Source organism: Bos indicus, unplaced genomic scaffold, assembly GCF_029378745.1.
Source record: "Bos indicus isolate NIAB-ARS_2022 breed Sahiwal x Tharparkar unplaced genomic scaffold, NIAB-ARS_B.indTharparkar_mat_pri_1.0 scaffold_78, whole genome shotgun sequence".
NCBI lineage: Eukaryota > Metazoa > Chordata > Mammalia > Artiodactyla > Bovidae > Bos > Bos indicus.
The window spans coordinates 18,813-26,564 of record NW_027223737.1 but is presented as its reverse complement, the minus strand read 5'-3'; the positions used below and the strand labels follow the sequence as shown (position 1 = coordinate 26,564).

Below are 7,752 nucleotides of genomic sequence, written 5' to 3'. Positions count from 1 at the left end.
AATGGTTATTCACTTTGCCAACTGTGGTGGATGGTCACTTAGCTTGCTGATATGTTACAATGAGCATATACTGAGGCTCAGGGTCTAGTGGAAGTCGACTCTGCCATCTTGGCCTTAGTTGGTTCTATCAGGCGAGTGTATGCTCCTCGGTTCTGTCTCGTCACAACAAAGATTTGGAGTGATGGACATTAAAGCCCCCTTGGCGTGTCACAGCTCTCGGGTCTCGGAGACACCGTGTTATAGCTCTCAAGTCTCGAACGGACCGTGTTATAGCTCTTACACAAATCAGTGTTACAGCTCAGTATTACAGCTCCATTTTATTTAGAAGATAGCAGGAAAATCCATCTTTGAGGCGTGAAGGCACGTTGATCCAAAGACACGAAGAGATGAGCGCCCCAGCATGTGGGAGAGAGAGAGCGAGCTAGCTTTGGCTCCTCTTTTTATATGTTTTTTCCCTGGGCCTGTCCTATGTCAATTGGGCCAGTCAGGAGTGGTGTTTGTTTTACCTGAGGTCCTCACTCCGGTCCTCAGACCTTCTTTTGTTCTATTTTCGTGGGCTTTTCTGTTCCTCATCTTTTAGACACCGCCATTCTGGACTCCTTTTCCCTATTCTAACTACCTAACATTACCCCCTCAAGAGATGGAAGGCCCAGTTGTTTGGGAATAGGGCTGTCGAGATCTTTCTGGCTACTTCCTGCTGAACTGGGACGGCGAGGGGTATTGGGCCTCCCCCTCTTGCTAGTCTCAAGCCTCAGAGTCCTTACAGCAGTGTCCATCTCAGGGTGAGTGATATTTTCCGTGGTCGGCTGTAGTTTTACACCTTTGTTGAACTGGCACTGCATGTTGTAGCTGGTTGACTTGGGAAGAGAAAAAACAGGTTAGACAATTGACAGTACATGGAACAATCATAAGCATCATCAATATGGCATAACATGGACGAGTAGGGGCATCAGTCAGTTTTAAATTCACATGGCCAGGATGGCTCAAGTCCCTCCTTGTTTAGGGATCAGAAGATCTATCTCCTGTCTGTTTTGGAGTACAGTCTCTACCAAGCTGTGTTGGCTCTTTAGAGCTATCCTGAGAAATCTTATCCCCAGAAACCAGATTTTGGGGGTGTTCATTAGAATGGCACTCATTGGTAGTCCTGAATAGGTATCTGAGATCTCCCAGGGGCTCACAGGTGTATTGAGTGCCCTCTTCTGTTTTTTTCCATGGCGTGACTCAGGTTCTTGATGTCTCATCACAGAAAGAATCCAGTGATAGACAAAGTGATAGGTAAGAAGTAGATTTATTCATAGAGAAACACTCCCCACAGACAGAGTGTGAGCCATTACAGAGGGTGAGCACAACGGCCTGGAAATGTGGTGTGGTAGTTTCTATGGGCTGGATCATTTCATAGACTACTAAGTGGGAGGATTATTCCAAAAGTTTTGAGGAAGGGGAGGGGATTTCCACCTCAGAACTGTCACGGCACCTTGAGTGTGCCATTTAGCTTGCTGATGTGTTACAATGAGTTATACCAAGGATCAAGGTCTAGTCAAGCTGACTTGTTGGCCATCTTGGACTCGTTTGATTTTAATTCATTTATGTTGTGCCCTCGGGATATGTCAAAGGTTGTGCCCTGCCCTTTCCCCTCCTGTTTCAAAGGAGCCTCAGAATATTCACCTGGGGCCTTACCCAGATGCTGGCCAAGGTGTCTCCATGTCCCTGATTCTTTCTCCTTCCTCCAAATAATTCTTTGGAGCAGAAACATTCAGGCTGACATAGGCTGGAGAAACTTCTTTAAGGTGAAGGTGGCCTCCCCAGCTTCTAGGGTGGTCCTTCTTCACCCTCCACTTCTGACTCAGAGCCCCCACTGCCTGGATGCAGTACCTGGTAGGACTGGAGCTCAGCCTTCTTGACAAGAGTCCCAGGCCACCTGGCCTTTGAAGGAATCTTCCAACCCTCTGCCTTCTCAAAAGAGCCTGGCGTGGAGGAATGACCTCGGAGAGTCTGAGCAAGCAAGGGGACCCCCGTGGGGCTGCCCCTAAATCAACCCCATACCGACCAGCCAATTTGTTGCCAAAATCTGGCCTCTGTACAGTGGTGCAGGATGAAACCTTTAAGGAAGTGTTGGGTGAAGTAGAAAGAAATTAGCTTTACTGTTTGGCCAGGCAAAGAGGGCCACAGCAGGCAATGCCTTAAGACTGTGTGTCCCAGCCTGGTGGTGGTAGTGAGGAGTCTCACACTGTTTACCGACCCATGGTCGGTGGTGAGGTAATGAAGAGGCAGCGTCATCAACCTTCTGCTTCCAAGTGGTCTGGGGTTGACTTGCTTGTGGGCAACATACAGTTAACTTCCTCCACTTGGTAGGGGTTTGAGTATCTGCTAAACAGTTCCCATATAAGGCACAGAACAATATCTATAGATCTTGAGGAAGAACTAAATAAAGGTCCTTGACTTTGTCTAATGGCTGAAGTATTATTATTTTGGCTTGTTTGACTGTTTTCCTTTGCTTTCTGCATTTTTTTCACTTCTGTGATTAAATTTATTCTTTTAAAAAAATTTTTACTTTTTATTTTCTGGCCGCGTTGCAAGCAAGTAGGATTCTCGTTCCCCAACCAAGATCAAACCTGCGTTCCCTGCAGTGGAAGTTCAGAGTCTTCACCCACTGGACCCCCAAGGAAGTCCCCAAGTTTATTCTTTGACGAAAGATTTTCTACAGACAGAAGGCAGGCGGAAGACTCGGCTGGGGCTTTATTCTGGGAAAGCCTCCTAGGGTCCGGCCCGGTCACCATCTGGCCCTTCCCCTACTCTGCGCCTGGTTGAAGTCTCGGTCAGCACAGAACCAGGCAGAAGACGACATGACAGTTTGGTAATCCTTTATCTCCATGGTCAAGTCTATTCATTGCCAGGCACAGTTGGTGTCTTGCTTAAAACAGCAAAAGTTCGATTTCTAAATGTTTGCCAGTGTTGGAGGAAATCACAGTTTAGTGGCCACCACAGGAAGCCAAGCTGGTAATCTGTGTCTCCTGAAACCTGTTATCATGTTAGGGATGTCTCCCCAGTTTTAAATCAGTCCTCTCTCTTAGACAGAGGAGTCAGTATTTATAATTAATAAGGATATCCAAATCTCTACTGTTAACTTCCTTCAACGATGCGGCTTCTTTAACAATAATAAACGACGTTGTCTTCTAAGATTTTGCAAAGATAGCATAGATTCTGAACAAATATATAAAAAGAAATTAAACCGTAATGGCTTCTGCTATTTGGCGACCAAACATCTGTTTAGAGATATATATGATATTGTTTTATGAACGATTCATGTTTAACGAGTTGCTATCTTATGTAGTACAAATATCAGCATCCCTTGGACTGGGCAACCCAACAGTTCAAGGGTTTCAGGGCTTGTTCTGTTCCATATATCATTAATTTATCTATGAGAAACCCACAGAAAATATACATTATGCATACAAACATAGTATATATATCTACTATATATTGTATTATGCATTATATATTATATAATATGATATATATCATGTATGTTATATACGTGTGTGTGCGCACACTCAGTCGTGTTCAACTGTGACCCCATAGACTATATAGCCGGTTAGGTTCCTCTGTCCATGGAATTTTCCAGGCAAGAATACTGGAGTGGGTTGTCATTTCCTATGTCAGGGGATCTTTGTGACCCAGAGATTGAACCGGCATCTCTTGCATCTCCTGTGTTGGCAGGCAGATTCTTTACTACTGTGTCACCTGGGAAGCCCCATATATATATTATGTATATATATTTTTAGTATACGTATTATTATAATATATACCAGACACTGGTATGTATCTGGTACATGTACATTGCTTTGACTTTCATTTTCTTTTCCATTAAGAGTTTTGTTCTTTTCCTACCTTAAAAATCTTTTTTTCTAGGGGTATAGGTGATTTACAGTGTTGTGTTAGTTTCAGTTATACAGCAAAGTGAGTCATACATATATCCACTCTTTTCCAGATTCTTTTTCCATATAAGTCATTACAGAGTACTGAGTAGAGTTCCCTGTGCTATACAGAAGGTCGTTATTCCTCATCTATTTTATATATAGTCGTGTGTACATGTCAACCTCAGTCTTCCAGTATATCCCTCCCCTCCTTACCCCAGGTAACCATCAGATTGCTTTCTACATCTATAATTTTATTTGTTTTGTAGATAAGTTCATTTGTATCCCTTTTTCATTTCTCAGTTGGTGTGCTTTAGATGCTTTTGGTTAGATAAAAGAGTAAACATAATCTATAAGTGGGAGAAAACAGTGGCAAATACTATATGATATCACTTACATGAGGAATCTAACAAAATACCACAAACTATTATATGTAACAAAAAAGGGAATGTCCATCTCTGGGCTTCAAATGTGCTTCCGCTGAGCTTGTGTGAGGCTGAGATGTGTGAGCAAGTGAAGACCGCTGTGAGACCACAGCGGAGGCTGAAGAGGAGCCAGAGCCAAGAGAAGGGAGGGGAGCGCGGCAGAAGAATCTAGAACACGAGGGCACAGGATGAGTAAGAATGAGGAAGACTGTGGTAGGCAGAGCCCAGAAGGAGCTAGAAAAGCCGGGAAGCGGGGACGAGTTTAGGGGGCAGGGAAAGAAGAGCGGGTTTCTGCCCTCGGGGAAGGAAATGGAAAGCGGGTGTGAGGGCGGGGCTGCTTGTGCACTTTCAGTTCTTGAGGCAAAAAGAAGCCTCAGTCACATCTCCCGCTGTTGGAACTGCCAGCCTCCAGGCCCCCCTTGGGAAGCACAGAGCTTGTTGGGGTCCACACCGTCCACACTTTCCTTCCCAGAACGGTCCTTACACTTTGAGGGCTTCTCGGTAGCGTGGAGCTTCTCCTTCCCTCTGTTCTCACCCAATTCTCTCCCTTGCCCGGGCCCCAGTGCACCCCTGACTCCTCTCAAGGCCCCATGGCTCCTCGCCCTCCCAACAGGTCGGGATCAGCCCGCCCCAAACTCCCAAGTTGGCACCCACAGGGCAGAAAACCATTAAAGGTTCATCTGGCAGACCCCCTCTGTTGACCAGATCCCCAGATAGAGTGGGCAACTTCCTGGCCAGCCAGGTGCCCTTCCCCAGCAGACTGGGGGACCCTGCTGGGTAAGAGCATCCAGTCCAGGACATCACGGAAAATTTTTTTACCTTCTGTGTGAGAAATTTAGCCCGCACCCACTCTCGGACTTCCAAGACCTTGTCTGCGATCACCGAAAGAAGTGACAACATGGCGCAAGCTCGAGTTGTGGGTGTTCCTCTCAGAACACACCCTGAATTTACGTCCTCTGGGAGACGTCGTGGGAGGTGCCCGCTTCACAGAGGAAGCCCAGGGGGCGGGGTTTTCAGAGAAGAGCTCCATGCCAATCAGTCAAGGCCTTGGTGCGGGAGATCTCTGGGTTGAGTGTATGTGTGTGTGTGTGTGTGAATATGTATCCATATATGTCTATTTGTGTGTATGTATGTAGCTATGTGCCTACATACGTGTGTGTACACGGGTGTGTGTGTATGTCTGTGTATTGTGTGTTTATATCTATTTGTGTGTGTGTGTATGTTTCTATGTGTTTTGCATCTGTTTGTGAAGGGAGTTAGCGACACGCTGGCACAAATCTCCTGGCACAAAGGAGTCCCAGGGAAGAGGAGTGGGTGGAGAAAGGGTCCAGGTAACCAGGTGGAGAAGGAAGATTGGAATCCTTTGGGGCTAGAAAGGCAGACTTTGCGCAGGAGTTGGGGGATGTCAGGACCCTGGAGGAGACAGAAGTCTTGAGCTGAGGGTGCAGGCGATTCAAAAACTGAAGGGCATGAGCAGTGGGGATGGGGGCCAGAATACGGTTCCTGGACTCCAGCCCTGGGGAAGTGAGGGAACGGCTTGGGGTAGGGCCTAGAATGTAGGACAAGAGGGCAGGGTTTCCAGGTTCCAGCTGGAACCAGGCTGAGAAGGGCAGGGTTGCTCTCAGAGGGGCTCTGGTTGGGGCCTCCAGCTTCTGGGGGAAGCCCTGCAGGAAAATGAATGTCCACGTGGGGGCGCCAAACGTCCTTCCATGGAGTTTGAGAGATGGTGAAATGAGTTTGAGAGTAGGTGAAATGGAGTTTGAGAGTAGGTGAAACTGAGGCCACATGGAGGCTGAAAAGGATCCAGGACCCAGGGAGCGAAGGGTATAGTGGGCAGAAGAATCTAGAATACAAGAAGTGGGAAGGGGAGAAAATGGAGGATGGGGCAGGCCTAGGAGTGTGCAGAGCCCAGAATGATCTAGAAGAGCGGGGGAAGGGGGACGAGTTTAGGGGGCAGGGAAAGAAGAGAAAGTTGCTGTCCTGGGGGATGGGAGGGGAAAGTCGGGGTGAGGAATGACTCTGCAGAGATGAGATTACTTGTGTAGTTTCTGTTTTTCAGGCAAAAAGAGGCCTCAGGCGCATCCTGCCCTTTGGAACCGCCAGCCTCCCTTGGGAAGCTCAGAGCTTGTTGGAGTCCACACCATCCACATGCTTCTCTTGTGGGGACGGTCCTTCCACTGGGAGGGTTCCTCTGTGGTGCAGAGCTCCTCCTTCCTTCTGTTCTGACCCTATTCTATCCCTTGAAGACTGGCTCCCGGGCCCTGTGCCCCCAACCCTCCTCTCAAGGCCGCCCTGGCGCCTCTGGGCCCTCTGCTCATATGGGGAGCCTGCCTCCCAAGCTCCCAAGTCGACACTGTTCAGGCAGTCTGAGCGCGGGTTGGAAAAGAATTTCCAGACACAGGGCATTTCAGAAGGGAGTGAGTTTATTAAAAACAAAGAGCAGAGAGAGAGAGTGGGCACCGCGAGCGCAGCTGGCTGACAACTGCTGACAGACCAGGGAGAGTTGACAGCGTGCATGAGTTAATAACCACCTTTTATAGCCTTAAAACAAAGAAAATTCGTGCTGAAAGGTTGGCATTAGGTGAGTGGTTGGGACGCTATAGGGTGTTTAATGGAGTGGGCATCTGCCTAATTGGGAGTCAGGCAGCTTTTTAGTTAGTATTAGGGGGTTTTTCGGAGAAGGCAATGGCACCGCACTCCAGTACTCTTGCCTGGAAAATCCCATGGACAGAGGAGCCTGGTGGGCTGCAGCCCATGGGGTCACTAAGAGTCGGACACGACTGAGCGACTTCCCTTTCACTTTTCACTTTCATGCATTGGAGAAGGAAATGGCAACCCACTCGAGTGTTCTTGCCCGGAGGATCCCAGGGACGGGGGAGCCTGGTGGGCTGCCGTCCATTGGGTCGCACAGAGTCAAACACGACTGAAGTGACTTAGCAGCAGCAGCAGCAGGGTGTTTTTGGCAACAGTTATAAAGTGGGACAGTCAGCTTTCGAGGTGACTTTGGTTCTGGGCTCTGCTTCTGTGGCCTTGGTGCAAGACCTCACACCTGTGCCCTGGGGCAGGATTCAGTGTTCCCCCCTCTTATTAATGGGCCAAATCTTTCTACCTGCCTATCCTCTCTTGCGACGTGGGGACCCGAGTCATTGGGGAAAGGGGCAGAAACTGCTCTGGCTTCTTCCTGCTGGACAGGAGGGTTGTGGGGTCCTGGTCCCAATGCCCACACTGTCAGGGTGCATTTTTGGAGGGAGATGAGAGTCTGTGGAATGAGAAAGCTGCTTGTTCTAGCGTAGTCCGCGTGTCAACCAGCTGGTATCCTTGTTGCATCAGCATCTGGAGATTTTATTTGTATTCTAGAAGAAATAAACTTAACAAGAAGGTTAGAGATACACGGCCTGAAGATTAATAGAAGT

The 7,752-nt window shown here is 48.0% G+C and overlaps 1 long non-coding RNA gene across 1 annotated transcript; it reads right to left on the bottom strand.

Moving 5' to 3' along the window:
• Positions 1-301: 301 nt before the first annotated feature.
• On the bottom strand, positions 302-5,251 carry LOC139182078 (uncharacterized). The gene is made up of 2 exons (XR_011565640.1): positions 5,159-5,251; positions 302-3,201 (listed from the first exon to the last, which is right to left on the bottom strand). It is a non-coding gene; the product is annotated as an uncharacterized lncRNA (long non-coding RNA).
• Between the last annotated feature and the right edge of the window lie 2,501 nt (positions 5,252-7,752).